Source organism: Peromyscus californicus, unplaced genomic scaffold, assembly GCF_007827085.1.
Source record: "Peromyscus californicus insignis strain IS unplaced genomic scaffold, ASM782708v3 Scaffold_21__1_contigs__length_65335640, whole genome shotgun sequence".
Classification (NCBI taxonomy): domain Eukaryota; kingdom Metazoa; phylum Chordata; class Mammalia; order Rodentia; family Cricetidae; genus Peromyscus; species Peromyscus californicus.
This window is the reverse complement of record NW_026294514.1, coordinates 6,073,034-6,094,316: the sequence shown is the minus strand read 5'-3', so window position 1 is coordinate 6,094,316 and position 21,283 is coordinate 6,073,034. Positions and strand designations below refer to the sequence as shown.

The following is a 21,283-nucleotide window of genomic DNA, read 5'->3' as shown; positions in this document are numbered from 1 at the left end:
TGTTCACAAATGAACCTCACGCCAAGATCCTGAAACAGATTTGGTTTGTGTGGTGAGGTACATTTGACTTCTTTACTTGCTCAGCTTCAAAATATGTTCAAATTAAAAGAAAAAAAAATCTCCTTTTTCTACTTATCACTATTACTTCTGTCTTCACTTAGCTTATTTTGAAGATAGGTGGCCATGTATCAATGGTTAGGTTATAAGACTCAGATCTTGACCCAACAACCTCAGTAATTCTTTCTTTTCTACCCCATCCCTCTCCCTTTCTCCCTCCTTCCTTCTGGTACATGATCTAAGTCTGTTAGCAATGACTCCTGTTTCCCCAAATCAACTGTATTCTTCTTTCTTAAGTGTGTGTGTGTGTGTGTGTGTGTGTGTGTGTGAAGATCCTTTGTTTTTCTATAGACCATTTGTATGATGAGGCACATTGAGAGATATCCAAATCCTACTAAAATATCTGTTTGCTCTATTACAGCTCCTGTCTTACTACAAAGGGGTCTCTGCATATAGAAAGCTTTGGTATTAGAGAGAAAAGACAATAGCACCAATCTTTGCTCTTACAGAGAGATAATAGCTCCAAGAACAGAAGAGACCAAAAGACCTGCTGGTTCCAGAGATCTTCGAATGAGAAAACTTAAATGGACAAGAAGCTGTTGCAAAACACAGATTAGTGCAAGATCACCAAAAGGTTAGAGGATTTTTAACAGTAGTCTGGACTAATAGAAAGTAATCATAGATGTTCCAGGATAGTGTCAGTATGATCAGAAATATTTGTTTGCTATTAATCATTGATGTTGGGTTGCTACATTCTGCTAAATACAGGAGAAATAAATTTTCTGATGATCCCAGTTTCAAAGACAAAGCTCCTAGCTTCCTAAGAAAGGTTTATGGTTTTTTTTTTGAAAATCTGGCAAGGGCTTGGGGAATATTTATATCTGTTGTTTAGCTATTATATTTTTTGTATTTTCTCTCAAATTCATGGTCTCTAATTCTTTAATTTTGCCATACAACAAAAGTTTATATATATATATATATATATATATATATATATATATATATATATATATATATATATATATATATATATATCCTGCTTAGTTTGTAGTATTACTTGCATGTATGCTTTTAGGGCTGGAAACATTTAGTATTAGATAACCAATTGGTGTGCTCTTCCCTGGGGAAGACTATTTCTACAGCTCTCAGTATTCCCTTGTTGCCTGTAGTTCTTTGTGTAGTGTTTAGGCCCCAAGAGATTCCCCCTTTCAAATTAGCATGTCTATTGATGTCATTCAGGTCTTGGTTAGGGAGCCAAACTGATAAGACTTCATGGGTATAGTTTCTCTAGCATTTTTTTTTTTCAGAGATAAAATTGTTCAGCAAGAAAAACCGTATCTGGTTTGACAACCTAATCAACTATAAGGGGCTAGTGAGGCCATGGATCTTGGAGAAGAATCTATTCCTGTTTCTTCTTAATTAGCAATTCCCTCATGGAGGAAGGGGAAAGGCTCACCATACTGAGGTAAGCAACAGAACTCAGATGCCTCTAGGAAGCTCAGACTTACTAAAACACACATTGAGGTCACCTGGGTTATAAAAACAGTAAGAATTATTGGAGAGAATGGACTTTTTCATGGAAGCTGTCTGAAAGTAGGATAGTCCTTCCCCAGGATATAGCTTTCAGGAGCCATCATTCATGCAGATGTGGGACTTTCAGTGATGCAAATGTCTTTTAGTAAATTATGTTTCTGTAAGTAAGTTAAATAAACTCATTGTTTTTTTAACAAGTCACATTTTCATGGAATTATTTCTTTCATCTTAAATATAATGTTCTGTCTGTTGTAAGAGAAATTCCTACTTAAAGTTGACTCAGAGGAGAGGACCCTGGGAGTCTCCTGGTTGTCAGTTTTGGCAAACTTGATAAGGACCAGAGCTGAAATACAAACATTCCCAGAGACATCATATCAAATTAAGAACTGAAATACTTTAAAAGAAATTTCATCTGGGTCCCTGGGTAGAAGGATAGGAACAATTTTGGCAAATAATTGCCAAATTTTCTTTTCAAACTTTTTATTGATTATCTGCATTGACTCTAAGTGTTCTGTAGCTGGAGTTATCTCTAGTCCCACCTGGGCCCACAGCTACTCAGACCCAAATAAACACACAGATGCTTGTATTATTTAAACTGTTTGGCCTAATGGCTCAAGCTTCTTGCTATCTAGTTCTTATATCTTAATTTAACCCATTTCTATTAATCTATAAGTTGCCATGTGGCTCGTGGCTTACTGGTACTTTACATCTTACTTCTCATGGCGGAGGCTGGCAGTATCTCCTGACTCAGCCCTTCTGTTCCCAGAATTCTCCTCTCTCTTTACCCTGCCTACACTTCCTGCCTGCTTACTGGCCAATCAGCACTTTATTTATTAACCAATCAGAGCAACACATTCACAGCATGCAGATATCCACTGCAGTGTTCAGTCAAAATTATTATTTTCTTTTTTTTTTTTTTTTGGTTTTTCGAGACAGGGTTTCTCTGTGTAGCTTTGCGCCTTTCCTGGAACTCACTCGGTAGTCCAGGCTGGCCTCGAACTCACAGAGATCCGCCTGGCTCTGCCTCCCGAGTGCTGGGACCAACTTCCATTTTCTCTTTCTCTCATTTTATTAGTTCTGCTACCAGCCTCAGGGTGTAGATTGAATGTATAGTCTCCCACAGGCTTACAAGTTTGAGTATTTGGCCTTTAATAATGGATGGTACTTTTGGGGGAGGCTGCAGAATCACATAGAAATTTTTGGAGGAAATGGTGACTAGGGTGTGGGACTTGAAGCAGTAAGCTCAGTGACACTTTGTAGCTAGAGTTTTCCTGCCTGGCCTACGGTCAGGACAAATCTCTCTCACCTGCCAGTCCCACAGCCGCTCAGACCTGACCAAGTAAACACAGAGACTTGTATTGGTTACAAACTGTATGGCCGTGGCAGGCTTCTTGCTAACTGTTCTTACAGCTTAAATTAATCCATTTCCATTAATCTATACCTTGCCACGTGGCTCGTGGCTTACCGGCATCTTCACATGCTGTTTGTCATCATGGCGGCTGGTAGTGTCTCTCTCTCAGCCTTCCACTTCCCAGCTTTATTCTCCTCCTTGTCCCGCCTATACTTCCTGCCTGGCCACTGGCCAATCAGTGATTTATTTATTGACCAATCAGCAACACACTTGACATATAGACCATCCCACAGCACCACTTCCTAAACACTTAGCTTTTTTTTCCATAATACTTTTATTAATTTTTTATTGGGAATCATGAACCCTGAGCACACTCACTTCCCAGTCCTTCCAGGTTTGTTTATTCACCCTTGTGACACCACCCCACACACAAAAAATAAGAAGAAAAAATGAAAAAACAAGGCAAAACAAAAATAAAAGCCAATTTGTGTTACCCTTAGAGGCCAGGCCCTTAAAGAAATCTGAGTACCTCCCTACCAAAACCTCCACCCAAAGCCATTAACTGTGAACAGCTATACTTCAGCATCTTTACCACAATTTTTAAGAGGTCTTTTCAGTGGCTTTCTGTCTAGGCTGGTACCTTATATTTGGGGGGAGGGCGGGTAGAGGTTGGGGTTGTCACAGAAGCCTTCTCTCTCCCTCTTTCTCATCTTTGAGTCTGCAGTCATCAATACCATGGCAAAAGTAGCTTCCTTGCCCTTTCCAGTCAACAGGAGATTCTTGCCCTTTCCAGTCACTGGGAGCATGGACCATAGACATCCCATGCAAGCCTGCGTCATCGACCCAAGCATGGTCTCCAGTGGCAGAATAGATCACAGATATCAACATAGCCCTTGGCCACTGCACAGCCCCTGGTGGCAGTACAGGCCAAGGGCATCAACATGGCCTCAGGTGACAGCTTCCTGATTTTGATGCCATCCTTTTTCTGTCATCGTGGACTGCCTCCCTCTGGAATTACAGACGAGATCGGGCGCGTTCAGGGTGGTATGGAAATGAGAGAGATATAAGGGGTAAGGACCGTTCTCTCATTGCTTAATGCTGCAGTTACTGTATAACATCAGAAATATGAAATCTCAGAAGTCTGGAAACAAAATTTCTACAGGAACAAAGCAAAAAGATCTTGACCACTTTGTCTTCATTTAAAGCAAATACACACATATGACTACACACACATGTGGTGTTTTTAGTAGTATGACGGGTTATAGAATTAATGTCCATGTCTAATAAAATATTTATGAAAATTTATTATGTATTATTCTCATACCTGGACATATATTATAAAAATTAACAGTAGCTACAAATGTTTAGGATTAAAAAAATTAAATTACATTGTCTGAGACTGGAATTGTTCAAAATTACTTATAAATAATGATAATAAAAGTTAACCTATCTTTTATTAATTACAATTTTTAAATGTATTTCAACCTTTAACCAGTATTTTTTTTATTTTTATTTTGTAATACAATTCAGTTCTACATATCAGTCACAGATTCCCTTGTTCTCCCCCCTCCCGCCCTCCTCACGTTCCCCCCACCCCACCCCCCATTCCCATCTCCTCCAGGGCAAAGCCTTCCCCACAGACTGAGATCAACCTGGTAGACTCAGTCCAGGTAGGTCCAGTCCCCTCCTCCCAGGCCAAGCCAAGCAATCCTGCATAGGCCCCAGGTTTCAAACAGTCAACTCATGCAATGAGCACAGGACCCGGTCCCACTGCCTGGATGCCTCCCAAACAGATCAAGAAATAAAGAAATTAAAGACTTCCTAGAGATCAATGAAAATGAAGACACCGCTTATCCAAACCTATGGGACACTATGAAAGCAGTACTAAGAGGGAAATTCATAGCACTAAATGACCACATAAATAAGTTGGAGAAATCTCACACTAGTGACTTAACAGCACACCTGAAAGCTCTAGAACAAGAAGAAGCAAAGTCTCCCAGGAAAAATAGATGCCAGGAAATTATCAAAGTGAGAGCTGAAATCAATAAAATAGAAACAAAGAGAACAATACAAAAAATTAATGAAACAAAGAGTTGGTTCTTTGAGAAAATCAACAAGATAGACAAGCCCTTATCCAAACTAACCAAAAGACAGAGAGAGAGCATCCAAATCAACAAAATCAGAAATGAAAAGGGGGACATAACAACAGACATTGAGGAAATCCAGAGAATCAGCAGGTGATACTTCAAAAACCTCTATTCGACAAAACTGGAAAACCTAAAAGAAATGGATAACTTTCTGGATAGGTATCACATACTTAACCAGTATTTTTTTTTAGAATTTGTTAGAATTTGGTCCCTAGATATACCATTTAGCTGTGGGTTTTTTTTAATTAAGAATTTTTTTTATTCATTTTACATACCAATCAAAGATCCCCCTTTTCCCTTCTCCTGCCCCTTCAGCCTCCCCCTGCCAAATCATCCCCCATTCCCTCCTACAAGAAGGTAAGACCTCTTGTGGGTAGGTACTTTTATAAGAGGCAGGTCCAAGCCCCTCCCCCTGCCTCAGGACTGTGCGAGGTGTTCCATCATAGGTAGTGGACTATAAACCTCAACTCATGTACCAGGGATGGATTTTAATCCTATTGCCAGGGCACCTTTTAGGCAGATCAAGCTACACAACTTTTTGCTATGTGGAAGGCCTAGTCCAGTCCCATGCAGGATCCACAACTGTTGATCTAAATTTCATGAGTTCCCACTAGTTAGCTATGAGTTTTTAAGAAGTTCAAAGTTATCATTTCATATATTAATCTTTTGGCTTTATACCACAGCGGCCAATTAAGATTTTTATGTAATTAATTTACAGTGTTAGAAAAACAATGGTACCCAAATATCTTCCTCAAAGATATTTAAATGCTACCAGTGTAAATATACTTGTGTTATAAATGTATAATTTCCAGTATATAGTTTTAAAGAGTTGTTAATTTCATACTCAACAAGAAATTTTTCTAAAGTACAGTCCAGGAAAGTAAAAAAATGAACAGATTTTCCATAAACTAATAGCAATGAGTTGGCAAAAGGTTTTGTAATAAGACACATGACAATAACAAAAGGGATCAGAATACTACCTATTTTTGAACCTATAATTTTACTCACAACAATTTAAACCTTAGATGCAGACAAACACTTGTGTTGTCTAGAAGTTTCCTCCGAGACAGGAACATTATATCCTCTAGAAAAACCCATTAAGGTAGGGACTAAGCAACTTAGAATAGCAACAGGAAATCCCTGAAACTGACCAGATTCCCTACATAGATGTTTCAAAGTGTATATAAACAGTAAAGACTGGGAGTCACTCTCAGAGAAGCCAAGCTGCAAAGAAGATCCTCAGACAAACACAATTGCCTGTAAGCAGAGATCAGCCAAACACCCTGAAAGAGGCAGAGACCATCTGAGTTACCTGGAGAGACTCCGACCAAATGAACAACCAGGAAAGGACATTCTCCAAGCTGTTGAGATGCCTGCAGGCTGTATATTGTGCTCCAGATTTCCAGCTTTTGTTAGCTGTCACCCATGTTGTGCTAGGCACTGGTGATGCAGCTGTCTTTGATTCATTTCTTCTATTTTCAGTAGTCCCCCATCCACATCCCATAACTAGCCCCAATAAAATTCATTGGTTCAGCAAGTTCCACTTGGGCAGTATCGGTACTTGTACTCCCATGGGTTCCTTATGTGGGTGATTAGACATGCGTTTGTGTGGAGTCGACATAGAAAAAGTCTATCACAAAACATCTGAAAGAGACAAAATAAATGACTGAGCTTTCAACAAGTTGGTGATATTTTACAGAGTGGATTATTATAATTTATCAGGCCCTATATTTGATTTTTATTGTACAGCTTTGGCCAAAATCACTGAGAGTGACTTGGGAATATAACTTAATGTGATTTCTGGTTTTAGAGATTTCAATATATTGTCTTTGGTTCTGTTGATTTTGTAGCCATGATGAGGCAGCGAATTGTAGGAGTAGGAAAAAGTGGTTGAGGTTATTCAGCTCACAGCTAACAGGAAGCAGAGAGAGGAATGGACTGGAGACAAGTGTGATTTCCAGAGTCATGTCCCCGGTAACCTACTTCATCCTTTAGAGCTATATTACATCACAAACTCCCTGAAATATTAATAACCAGGGGCCAAGAAGCCATGGAGGCCATTTCACATTAAAATTAAAACAAGGTCTCTCCAGAAAATGGATTTGGGACCACACTCCCCTGTGGAATTGGAATTTGTCAGCACGCATGAATAATCTCAAGCAAATTCCTTAAAATTTTAGTCTCTCTCGGTATTTTTCTCCCACCCATGATTACTACTTTCCTCCTCTCTGTTCTGCACATCCATTCCTCTCTCTCCATTCTGCATATCTATTCCTTTGAAAAGCGCTAGTAAAAGAGTCATAGAAAATAAAAATGGGAGAAATTTCATACATTGACTGATCTATCCTTTCACTATCACACTGAAATCTCAAGGAAAAACACTTGTCAAACTCAGCCTTTTCAAACAATACCTTCACTAATGCAATGACAAATAGGTATTATAATGACATTTGAGACTGGACATGGTTTACCTGTCTCCTCACTTCACAAATGTTGCTTAGAAGATACTTCACGATTTATTCGTGAAGAAGGTTAGAGTTTCTACAGGCTGGTTCATGGCTTAATAGCATCCCAAGAGCTTGACAAGAATAAAAAAAAAAAACTAAAAGTACAGGATAATGTATAGACTTCATCTATAAAATCTATTATAAAATAGGATGAAAAAACTGAATACTACCAGGTAAACAGACCCGGTTTTATTTACATACATATATGTGGAGCAATTTGTAGACGTATTTGAAAGTTGGAAACTACAGATAAAGAAAATCTTTATAAGGACATAAAAATGAATTATTGGATACAGAAAATAAAGGAAATGCTTTGCTGAAGCTCTATTTTTGTTCTCCTTTTTGTTTGTATTTTTCCAAAGCTTTCACATAACATATTTGATAGTCTACACTGTTTTGTTTTCTTAATTGATATCATCTCATACAAGCACAGGTTTCAAATTAAAACATGTTCTGAGGAGTCATCTATCTAATATGTAACTATGTATAATTTTTGTAAAAAATATAAAATATAATAATTATTCATACATATATACAATGTATATATACATATTTGTGATATATAGAAAACAGGTGTGGTGATATATGATTATAATGCAAATACTCAAATAGCAAAAACAAGCAAATATTTGTAAGTTTCTGGCTAGCTTGGTCTACATAGTAGGTTCCAGGTCATCCATAGTTACATAATGAGACCTTGTCTAAAAGAAATAATAATAATAATAATAATAATAATAATAATAATAATAATAATAAACAATAATACAGAAGCCTCACTCATATGTGTTTTCATTAATTTATTTAAGGAATATACAATTACAAATGTGTATGACAACAAAAATTGAAAGAAAAAATACATGACAATTATTTGAGATTCCTGTACAAAAGACATTGTATTGGAGGGAAGCCACTACACCTTAAATGGGTCTGTGTGATGTTTTGTTTTACAAGAGGATGCTCTCCTGCAATTACTTAAGGCAAATATTCATTACTTTACAATAGCTGCAACAATGGTTCTAGTATAGTAACAACGTCATGGTTTGCTTTAACTGTAGACTTTATTCAGCTTAGATTCACTTGATAAGAAAGTCTTAATAAGGGATTTTTTTATAATAGATTTGTCTATTATAGAAATTCTGCAGTGGATCAATTAATTGAATTGGAGAGATTATGCTCATTGTGTGCAGCATCATTCTCTGGCAGAATTCCTGAAACATGTAAAAATAGAGGTATGGAGCTGGGAACTATCAGGCAAGTGAGTGAGCATGCATGCTTTCCCTCTGTTCTAGACTGTGAATGTCACATGTCCATCTGTCTCATCTTCCTGCTGCTATAACATCTCTGCAATAATGGATAAGAACTTAGAATTGTGGGCTAAAATTAATCATTCGTTTTGTTTTAAATTCCCTTTTTTTGGAATAATTAGCAATAAAAAGCCAGGCATTGCCACTGGATAGAAGCAGTTTTGAAAGGTTTACAAGTAATAAAGTGAAGCACTATTATCAGTTTTCCCAGGTGAACAAAGCCTTTACAATCTTCACTTTGAAAATATCTAATGAAGTGGGGATGCCCATCAAACTACATACATGCCCTAATGAATTAAAAACAGGACTTACACTATACTTAAGCATTAAATTTGGTGTTTAGGAAAGTCGCTTACCATATATGAATTTACTTTTCTCCCAATGTTTTATCTGTATGTAATAACATATTCCTAGATTGTTATAAAGCTTATTTTAATTACTGTTACATTCATTTTATTATTCTAAAATATTTCTTTCTTTATCCTAACCATCTTTGAGTATATTTAACAAATAGAATATCTCAAAAAGTTTCAGTAGACATAATTAATTTTTCATTTATTCTCCATATTGGCAACTTTATGAGATATATAGCATCTGGTTAATTTTAAACCTTAAGCATAATCAAATGAGATTAAAACTCATCATATTAAATTATATATAGCAGTAAATAGAAAAATACTTTTAGAAATTAAAGGTATTTATATGACTGCAATGAAATTTTATTCTGACTAATCACATTAATTACACAAAATAAATACAAATTGCTTATTCAATTAATTATGATTAAATAGAATGTTTTCTTCATATTGACCTCATTTAAAAATTTTACATTTTCATATAGACATTAAAACTGCCTCAATTATTTAATACAAACAATCATAAATTTTAATAGATAAGCATGAATTTAGATGATCTTTTTTAAAAGAAAGAATAAAATAACAATGTTGGATAGATTAGGAGGTACAGAGAGTCTGGGAGGAATTCAGGAGGGGAACTATGATCAAATTTATTGTATGAGATATTTTCAATAAAACATTTTACGATGACAAAATGAATTCACCACAATGATAATTTCCCTAGTAGTTATGATTAGAATTAGATTATGTAGTTATGATTAGATTAGAAGGTTAGATTATAATTGTTCAATTGACATAATCTAGAAGAGGTCATCAATGAATGATTGTCTCTATCAGTTTGTATGTGGCAGGTCTTTGGAGGTTTGTCTTGAGGTGTGGGAAGGCCCAGCCTAGATTCAGTGTCCCCTTCTGGTAGTGGCCTGATAAAAATGGACATGACAGAAGGAAAATCATAGGGTTTTCACTCTTACTGCTGAGTCCACCCACCCTAGGTCTCTACCCTACTGCCGCTGCTGCCACAGCCACCATTGCTTCCTCCTGATTCCTTATTGGCTAACCAAGAATTGTAGTTGTCCTAATAACACCCATAGACATGAATTTATTTAGTTAGGTAATGTTGTAAAGAATATAATTTTAAAAACCACTTGCTCACTGGGTGGTGGTTCTGCATGCCTATAATCCCTGCACTTTGGAGGCAGAGGCAGGTGGATCTCTGGGGTCCACAGAGCAAGTTCCAGGACAGCCAGGAATATACAGAGAAACCCCATCTCCGGGAAAAAAAAAGTACTTGCTCAAGCATGTAAATTTGAATCTGTTAATGACTCTAAGCTATTTTTGAAGTTATTGAGTTTATATTTTAAAAAGGTAGCTTTTGGTGGTTGGAACTCTTGTGGTTTATATTGAAATCACCCTCAATTATTCCTAAAGTCCAGTTCTTGGTAAGGTAGTTGGGACTGAAGTGGCTCAAAGCCTCAGCCACTTGCTATACTGACATCAGTTTTCAATAATAAAAATCTAGCCCTGCTCTGAATCCCTTCTACTTTTATGATGACTTATTACTAGTTGGCTTCTGCCTGCTTTCCTGAAAATGAAAGTTTTCCTATGTCCCACAGCCACTTTCAAATAATCACTCAGAGGCTTAATAAAAATTATAAATGCTTGGCTGGTAGCTCGGGCTTATTACTAACTAGCTCTTACATTTAAATTAGCCCATGAATCTTATCTATGTTTAGCTATGTGACTTGGTACCTTTTCCCAGTATGACAGTCTCATCTTGCTTCCTCTGTGTCTGGCTGGAGACTCCTGACTCCACCCTTCCTCTTCTCAGCATTCTTATTTTGGTTACCCTGCCTATACTTCCTGCCTGCCTATTGCCAACCAGGACTTTATTAAACCAATTTGAGTGACAAATCTTTACAGTATACAAGAGGACTATTCCACAGCATTTCTCCCTTTTTGTTTAATTAAAAAGGAAGGTTTTAACTTTAACATAATAAGATCACATACAACAACAACAGTTATCAAGCAAGAATCAGTCACAATATCCAGTCTGCCTGTATTTGGCAAAATTAAAGAAAATACTCTATCTTTGTGAGTCTAAAGTTTCATATCTAATTTATCTTTTATCATAACTAAGGAAAACTATAATAATAACTATTTAGTTTTCAGCTCCATCAAGACCCCAGAAGGGTGAAATATTACCTAATGACAGGGACCTTAAACTGCCTGGACAGCCATAAAAAATTCCTCTTCAAGCCGGGCGGTGATGGCGCACGCCTTTAATCCCAGCACTCGGGAGGCAGAGCCAGGCAGATCTCTGTGAGTTCGAGGCCAGCCTGGGCTACCAAGTGAGTTCCAGGAAAGGCGCAAAGCTACACAGAGAAACCCTGTCTCGAAAAACCAAAAAAAAAAAAAAAAATTCCTCTTCAATGTTGGGATAGTTAACTCTGGCCTAAAGGCCTAGCATGTCTGACAGACTTTCCTGTAAAGCAGGAAATTTTGAAGGACTGTCTTACCTTTTCTTGGCAAAGTTTGGTGGTCTTTGGATACATTGCATTGTATCCAAATGCTATGGAATAATCTTCTTGTACACTGTAAAGATTTGTCACTCAAATTGGTTTAATAAAACACTGATTGTTTAGTAGCCAGGCAGGAAGTATAGGTAGGCAACCAGACTAGGAGAATTCTGGGAAGAGGAAGGGTGGAGTCAGGAGTCCCAAGCCAGAAGTAGAGGAAGCAAGATGAGAATATCAGACTGGGAATAGGTACCAAGCCACATGGCTAAACATAGATAAGAATTATGGGTTAATTTAAGTGTAAGAGCTAGTTAGTCATAAGCCTGAGGTACCAGTCAAGCATTTATAATTTACATTAAGCCTCTGAGTGATTATTTGAGAGTGGCTGCAGGACACAGGAAAACTCCCATTTACATATGGTGCCCAATGTGAGATGCCAGGTAATGTGGGTCATGGGAATATGGGACCAGGTAAAGTTTATTAAGGAATTAAATCAATAAGGTACACTCATGACACTGAACAAGGCTGATGCTTATGCTGATTCTGCCATTGCTGCCCTGTTGTTCTGCTCAAGGAAGATGGGAAACAAACTGCAAACCACACTTCTCAACCACTTGCTGCCTGTTCTGTCCAGCCCAAGAGATCATGACCTTTCTGCCACAAATTCTAAAAAGGTCACAAATCGTCAGAGGAAACCATGCTCATTGGAACAAACCACTCCAATTGATTATTAGACCAAATGGCAGAATTCCCACAACACTTTCTTGTCCATACATTGCATCACCAATCCACTGTCATTCCTAAAAATAACTACTATATAACCAAAGCAAAAATAAAATGCTACCTGAAAAGAAGCTCCCTATTTCTTATTCAGATTTATTCATCTCCTTTAGACTAACCCCATTTGCAAAAGAAAATTATGTTCTTTACTTGTATATTGATACTCAAGTTCAACATCCTTTAGATTGAAATAACATAATATTATAAATGTTATGTATGGGTAATCTGCACAGTTTTACTGTATAATTTATATCCTAAGAAATATTATGGCCTTGTAGGTGACCTATTGTACAGTCTACATTTGAACTGATGTTCAGCACTTTCCCAGTCTCATCTTTTTCTCACATCCTTACTTAACAACTTTAAAAATCAAATCTTCCATCTGGCTGTATACTAACATCACCATCAGTGTATCACTTATCACATAGTTTACAGACAAGTCACTTTTTCTAATCCTCAAAGTAAGAGCAAAATTCAACAAAGATTATTAATTGGTGGAATATGTTAGTCCATTAACTTTGTAAAGCTCTATTATTTATGTCAAGAATGACTGCCTAGAAAGAAGTAAGTTGTAAATTAAACTTTATTGTTGAGGCTTGTCATATCGTGAGTCGTATCTACTATTCAATACAAACCAATAATGTAAGTTTATCTTGAAAGATTCTTGAATTCCCCTACCTCAGAATTTCCATCTCACCCTACAAGTCACCAGTAAGTTATAGGGGTTCCTGCCTACTACTACTGACCAGATCCTTCAAGTCTAAACCATCTTACATGAAAGCTCTGATCTCAGTGAATATCTTCTGTGTCCTCTTACTTTAAGCTGATCTTGGTTTCTGGAACATCAAGATTGTTAGGGCTTACATCTTTTTGAGACCTGACAATTGTAAGGAGGCAGAAAGAATGTTTTCAAAGCTGTCTCTCTAGCTGTTAGGACTTTATTTATTTTCTTCCAGTTCTATCCTCAACTATCAAGAGAAGAGATATGTTTAGAAAATTTTAATAGTACATTTAAACTATAAGTCAAAACATTCAGAAGTTATTCTAATTGTAATTGTCAAATTTTACTTTTAATATGAAAGTAATGAAGACATAGGTAATGATACTTTAAATTTCTTTCTTTGCCCACATTGGAAAAAACAATATAGGCTCTCTTTTTCTTACATAGCATGTTAGAAGATGTTTGTGGTTACAAGAAAAGTCTGCATACAGAAGCAGAAAAAAATACCAAGTAGAATATAAATAAAAACTGAAAAAAGAAATGCTATACACAGAGATATCTGGTGTGAAATGTTACTTAATTTGGAGCATAGTTTTTCCAAAATGTACTTCCACAGGAACTTTCATATTCAGAAGAGTGGTACTAAAAATAATTATTTATTTATTCATATGGTTTTGCCTCTGCACTTTCATCATCCTCTGCATCCATTGGTTGAAATAGATGAAGAAAAAAAAAACCTTTGCAAGGTCCATTTTAAAAAATAAAATTAAAATATAACTACATCATTTTAACCCCTTTCCTTTCATTCCTTCAAACCCTCCCGTGTATCCCTCATTGCTTTCCCTCAAATTCATGGCCTATTTTTCTTTATTGGTGATATATATTACCAAATATGTAAATATAACCACTCAATCTGTATAATGTTGCCTCTCTGTACATGATTCCAAGGCTGACCACTTGGTACTGGATAATAACCAGAGCATCTCCCCTGAGGACAACTATTTGTTTGGCTTTCAGCACTGCTTAGTTGCCTGTAGTTCTTTGTATAAAGGTGGGCCCCACAAGATTTCTCCACTCTTCTTAGCACATCGACTGGGGTCATCCTTTTTCAGGCAGAGATTTTTGTTGGAACTTCATGAAGGATATAAACGGTTAATATAGTATTTCACTTATTCTTTCTCTATAAGAGGGTAGTTATGATCAAAGTCCTTTATCATGTTCATGAGTTTTGCCTTTCTCTCTTAACTTGGTCCCACCATATCAGCTTCCTCATAAACCCAGACTCCATTCTGGTCCATTCTGAGTTACTCAACACTCCAGCAGAATCCTTGGCTGCACAGAGAACCTTGCTCTAATCGTGCGTGCTGGGAAATCGCTAAGATTGTCCTATAGCCAGCAGTTGTCTGTGGAGGATGGGAAAACTTGCCAGATACTAAAGGACTCAGGGCAGGTCTCTGGCCACTGAATATTTTGTGCTAATGCTCAACTCTTTTTCCAAGAATAAAAAATCAAAATGTACATTTGAATGTTAGCTTCATTCTCTCTAATACTCTCAAGCTGGAAAGCAGCCAGGCTTCTGCCACTCCTATATGCTTTTCACTTAGCCATTGTAGGTATATCTACTCCCTCTTCTCTCCTGGGGAAACTGAATTATTGGAGTCCTCTGGAGTATAGCTGTTGATATGTAAAAGGAAAATAAGCAATATAGAAAATCCTGAAAATCCTTCCTCAGGGTAATAGCTGGCCTTTCAGACATATTGTTTGTGTATAATCCAATTTGAATGTCAAAAATACTGCATAGGTATTTCTTCTTTCACTCCATCTGTAACACATTTTAATCTTACCCTCAGCAGATGGATGCCTGGAGTGGAAAGGGGCAAAGGCTACAACTCAGAAAAGCAAGAGATAAAAATGCTGTAATTGTAAAATCAATTACTCCTTCAGAGGAGCTTATTTCAAAGCTCTCCATATCTGCCTTACAAAAACCCATTCTTCTTGTTTAATTTACTATACTATTGTGCTTTGTACCTATTTCTTAATCTTCTGTTTCAATTAAAATACTAGATACTTAAAAAAGAAGGCAAACTTTTTTTTTTGTAATAAAACATAGCATATATCTTCCAATGGAGCCAACTCCAAAAAACAATTGCCTAAGAGCTTAGCTTTTAAAGGTTTTCAGCAATTCAAGTAAATGCATAGATTTTAAATTCCCTTGAGTAAGTTCCAACCTAGAAGCACACTCATTCAGTCTGCTCTTCAGTCAAGAGAGAGATGGATTTGTTTAACTTCAGAGAACCCCCTTCTCTTCAGTCAAGGTCAGTTTCCCACATTGCAGGGCACTGGCCTCATTTCTATGTTGACATATACAATTTTCTTTCTTTCTAAGCTTCAGCAGAGTGGAATCCTAAATGATATGCTATGTTTGTCTATGTGCAATAAGTATATTGCTTCTAAGATTACTCTACATTGCTGCCCATAATGAAATATTTTCAATACTATGTAAATATCATTTCATCTCTTTTTAATTTGGTGCTATTGGAACGATAGCATGGATATTGGATATTCTTCTCTTTGTTCTTAGGGTTCACATGCTTATTTTACTTATTTATTTTTGTAGATAATACCTAGGGATAAAAGAATCGTGTTATAATTGATGGGTAAATTTAAATCTGTGATAAACTTCAATCATCCCAAAGAAACTGTAACATAAGCTCCCCTGATGAATGGCTTTTCCAGAGTTCTACACTTTCATTTAGCATCTGCTGCTGTCAGGTAAGTGTATGGGCATCTAGTTCTTTAATTTCGTATCTGAAGAATATTTTGTCATATAATTGTACTATTTGCCATTTAACCATATTGCAAAATGTCTAGATTTTCAGTTTTATGAATTCCTGCTTTGAATGGTGACATTATATATAAAATTAACATACTGACTTTTTTTCTCATGGAAATTTCTAGAAGTGAGATTGCTGTTTTCTATTACACTCTTGTTGTACGTCGTTGTTTATATTCTGTTTATATTCTATCAAACAAGCCCATCTTTGTTACAAACACCTCTAATGTTGAGCTTCCACCATTAAAATATTTGCTAATAATTAAAGCAAAGTATTCTGTCTTGTGAAGTGGGCCTTAAATTCAATCAGGGAGTGGTTGTTGTTTACTCACACTGTATTTGTGCCACTCTTGCAGCCGCATGTCAAACAGACAGGGCACTGTTGTGGATCACAGGATTTGCAGTTGGGTTGGTGTTTACTTTTCTCCTCTGGAAGGATGCAGAGTGCCTTCCAGTGTCATGAACACTCGTCCGTAGGAATGAAGGTTCTGGTTAGACACCAGCACAATTTCTCCATGTGTTATGTAGGTATTATATTCAGCAATAGAGCCTTACTTGCAGTTTGTGGAGAGCAACTAATATCCTTGGCAATAGACAAGAGCTGTTTGAGGTTTCTCAAGGGGAACCTTTGGCCAACGACTCACCTAGATGTAACCAAATCCTGGCAGTAAAAGTTACTCAGAGGGAGGAAAGATATATATGGGGCACTGTCTCCCCATTATGCTATGACTCTAATTATATTTCATTCATTTAGTTAGTGGTTAATGACCATCAAGCCTGGACTATGTGATTGGGTACCTTATACTTAGGAAATATAATCTTTAAAAAGTCAAGCTATTTTTCAAGCCTATTAAATGACAGTAATAATAATGATGATTTTTTTAATGTGGTCATGGTGTTAGATGATTTTAATGGAAGAGGTTCCTTTTCACACTTGGTGTGTAAACAGTCTAAAATTCTTGAAATTTAGTATGACACATAGAGCAGCACAGGAGGATACTTTATATTCAGTATGTACTAATTAAGTAAAATGTACTAGGCAGGGGCTGGGGATGACTTCTCAATGGTTATAGCATCTGCCACCCAGGCACAAGGACAAGAAATGAGTTGATTTGTGGAAGCCTCTTAACTTTCACGTAGGTGTAGAGGCCTGCCTGCAATTCCAGCCTCAGAAGAGAAAGATAAAGGATCCTCTACCCACAATAAGCTAGACAATGAGACTAGACTTTGGCAAAGTCCAGGTTTTATTGAAGAAGCTTCTTCATAAATAAGGTGTAAGAATTATCATGGATGATTACAGACACCAATCTAAGGCCTCCACATTCTGGGCACACACATGTATATATGCACAAGTTTGATCAGTACACATTCACAAAGAGAAAAATAAAGTGCACCAGATCAGTATATATAAGAAGAAATGAAATAAAATATTTAATATTACTTTGAAATTATGAAGAAAATAATTGCAGATTTTACTTTTGTTTACTTTGAAAGTAAATGGATTTTTTAGTTAAACTTGTTTTCAAAATAGAAATTTATTATAATTGCTGAATCTGATTTATTGCATGAAAATTTGGATGACAATAAAAATAGTGACTTATTTACCCCTAAAGTACTGAATTAAGCAAAGTAATGAAGAGATACTGATCAAATAAAATGACATATCAAACAAAATAAACGAGAAATTGCCCCTGGTCCCCAAATATTGAGGAGTTGGTGACAATCATGCCCATTATTATAACTGAAATCTTTAATTATGATTTTTAAATTTATCCTTGGGATAAAACTCTGTGACTAGATTCAGTAGAATGAAGCCAGTTTGGGATAGAGACGGCCTGCCTCGGAATGACTTTTACTGCCAGTCACATGACAACAAAGCTGTTTTTTAAAACAGTGCTATGAGACTACTGATGTGCGTTTTAAAGCTTAATTACGCATAATAGGTACTCTGCAGCTCATTGCTTCAATCTTCTTGAAGAAAATGCACAGCTCCTGGAGTTGTTGACTAAGTTGGTATTTGAAATAATTATGTGTTATTTTCAGTTCAGTGATGGATGGTGTATTTTAAACACTCTTGAAGTTGATTTTTTAATGGGTAAATGTAATGATATAGCTTTCACATTATAAAGCTCTCCAAAACTCACAATATGCATAACGCAAAAATTTAAAGACTCTAACATATATTTTTAAAGACTTGGAAGAGAAACTTGAATTCGAATGACAAGCAAAACATTTATTCATGATTCTGGTTAACTAAAAAATGTTGATGTGCCATTTGGCAAGACATTTGGACTATGTCAATGGATGAAAAGAGATTGAAATAATATTGATTTATTTGCATATTAAAATTAGCATATCAATTGCATTTGTTTATTAAAGATATGAGAAAATTTAAAATATAATGGAAACATGCATGATAAAATGAACATTAATATATAGCGATTACTTTAACCTTCTTGAGAATATTGAAACAAACCACTTTCATATCACATTAAAAGTAATGTTACTGCCCGGTGGTGGTGGTGCACGCCTTTAATCCCAGCACACGGGAGGCAGAGGCAGGTGAATTTCTGTGAGTTTGAGGCCAGCCTGGGCTACAGAGTGATTTCCAGGACAGGCTCCAAAGCTACACAGAGAATCCCTGTCTGGAAAAACCAAAAAAAAAAAAAAAAAAAAAAAGTAATTTTATTAAAGGAAAGAGTTGCATCTGCATAGAGTAAACTGGATCATATGTAACTATTGATAAATACTTATTTTTTATTGAATTGGCAAATAATACTAACCTCATGCGTAAAATATAATCCTAATCATCCATCCCATAGATAAAACATCATACATAACTTGCTAAATAAAACTTCCATTGCTAAGAATGAACACAAAAATTTAAGCAAACAAAGTATAATTTTTATTTCAAAGTAAATGTGAAGCTCTTTTTTCCAAAATTTTATAAATCTAAAGAACTAACACTAAAAAATTTTAAAGTTTAATGCTGGGGGGTAGTGGCACATGCCTTTAATCCAAGCACTCCAGAGGCAGAGCCAGGTGAATCTCTGTGAGTTTGAGGCCATCCAGGACAGGCACCAAAGCTACACAGAGAAATCCTTTCTCAAAAAACCAAAGGAAAAAAAAAAAAGAAATTTAAAGTTTAAAATGCGGTTTTAGGCTTGGCAGTGGTGGTACACACCATCATTCCCACCACTTAGGAAGCAGAAACAGGTGGATCTTGTGAGTTCAAGGCTAACCTTGTTTATAAAGTGAGGGCAGCCAGGACTACACAGAGAAACCCCATCTTGAAAAACATACAAACAAACAAACAAAAAACAAAAAAACAAAACAAACAAACAAAAAACAAAGAAGGAAAAGAAAAAAAACACACTCTAAACACATATAACATATGATAAAAATGACTAAACATACAATTAGAAACAATTTTCAATAGACCCATAACAGAAGAAAGACTTGGAAGAAGAATATCTTCTAGTTTGTACTTTGAAAATAATGTTATAAAATAGGTTTATGTTTAGACATTGTTGGTGTTATATTGTAATACGTCTATTCATACATCAAAATAAACTAGTTGAAGCCTTTTCTCTTTGCATCCAAAGCAATAGACTATTTTATCATTTTCTTGTGTGTGTGTTTTTAAATAAACCTAGTATTTTTTTGGACAAGATTTGTTATGAGAGCCTGAAAGACCCTTCCCACGTTGACAGGGTTGGAGAAGGAACGGGAGGTTAGTGAGGGTAAGACAGAAGAGAAAGGTGCGAAAGAAGAGAAAGGTAAGGAGGAAAATCTTCAGACTGAAGATGTGGGGACAGATGAGGATGACAGAGTCAATGGTAAGAGAGAGAAAGCCAAGAAGATTAAGAAGATTAGGACATTGATCAGAAAGATTTGAATAAGACGAGGACAATGTGGACCAGAAACCCTGCTGACTTCACTGAGGAGGGATAGAGTTAACTCTGTAATAGCCTGGCCAAAGATGGGCAAGACCAGTTGGCAGTCAAGGTGCTTGTTTTATAAACTGGTGTGGTTTGCAAAATGTGGAGATGGTAGGGCACACCTTTCCCAACTAGTCAATAGCTGGTAACTAAAAGCTAAGTAACCACATGACTTTATTCATTAGAAACTACTCAGAGAGACCTGTGCTTGGCAATGATTTCACTTTGCCTTCTGGTGGGAATCCAGATGGTGGACATCACAGCAGAGGTCCTGATTGGAGGTATATTTCTCAGGACTAGCATTCTAAGTTGACTTGGTATTAGGATTGTTTTCTCTGGAGCTGCCCATAGTTTCTACTCTATTCCTCGGACTTCAGCAGTGCGGCATTGTTCCAGGATTAGATGCTTGATACTGAGACTTGAGGCCATCTTCTCTTGAAATATACTACTTTGTTGTTGTTGTTGTTGTTGTTGTTTTGTTTTTTGTTTTTGTTTGTTGTTGTTTTTTGAACATTTCTCTGTAGAAGGTCGCCTCAAATTCACGACATTGCTCTTCAGTCCTTGGCAAGTCCTTTTGACTATTTTAAGAATAAGAAAAAGAACATCATCAAACTGTATATACCTTGTGTGTTCATCATGGACAGGTGCGATGAGCTGATATCTGAGTATCTCAGACAGTTTCCTGCACAGCTCCTGGGAAATGCTCCAGCATAGCAAGATCATGAGAGTCATCATCACAAACATTGTGAAGAAGAGCCATGAGCTCTTCTCTGAGTTACCAGGAAGATGAAGAAAAGTACAAGAAATTCTATGGTATTCTCCAAGACTTTAAAGCTTGAAATCCGTGAAGATTCCACTCACTGTAGGCACCTCTCTAAGCTCCTCCATGATCACACCGCTCAGTCACGACTTTCTGTCAGAGTATGTGTCTGGCACCAAGGAGACACGGAAGTCCATCTGCTTTGTCACTGGTCAGAGCAAAGAGCAGGTGGCCAACTCTGCCTATGTGTAGCATATGCAGAAGCTGGACTTCGCTGTGGTGTATGTGACTGAGTGAGTTGACAAATGCTGTGTGCAGCAGCTCAAGGAATTTGATGGAAAGTGCCTGGTCTCTCTGACTAAAGAGAGCCTGGACCTATCAGATAGTGGGAAGAGAAGAAAATGGAGAAGAGCAAAGCAGTGTGAAAAATCTCTGCAATTTCATGAAGAAGAGCTTGGATAAGAAGGTTGAAAAGGT

At 36.6% G+C, this 21,283-nt stretch overlaps 1 pseudogene; it reads left to right on the top strand.

Annotated features, from left to right (window-relative positions):
• LOC128118003 (heat shock protein HSP 90-beta-like) overlaps nucleotides 1-21,283 on the top strand; it is a 196,018-nt pseudogene that overhangs the window by 174,057 nt on the left and 678 nt on the right.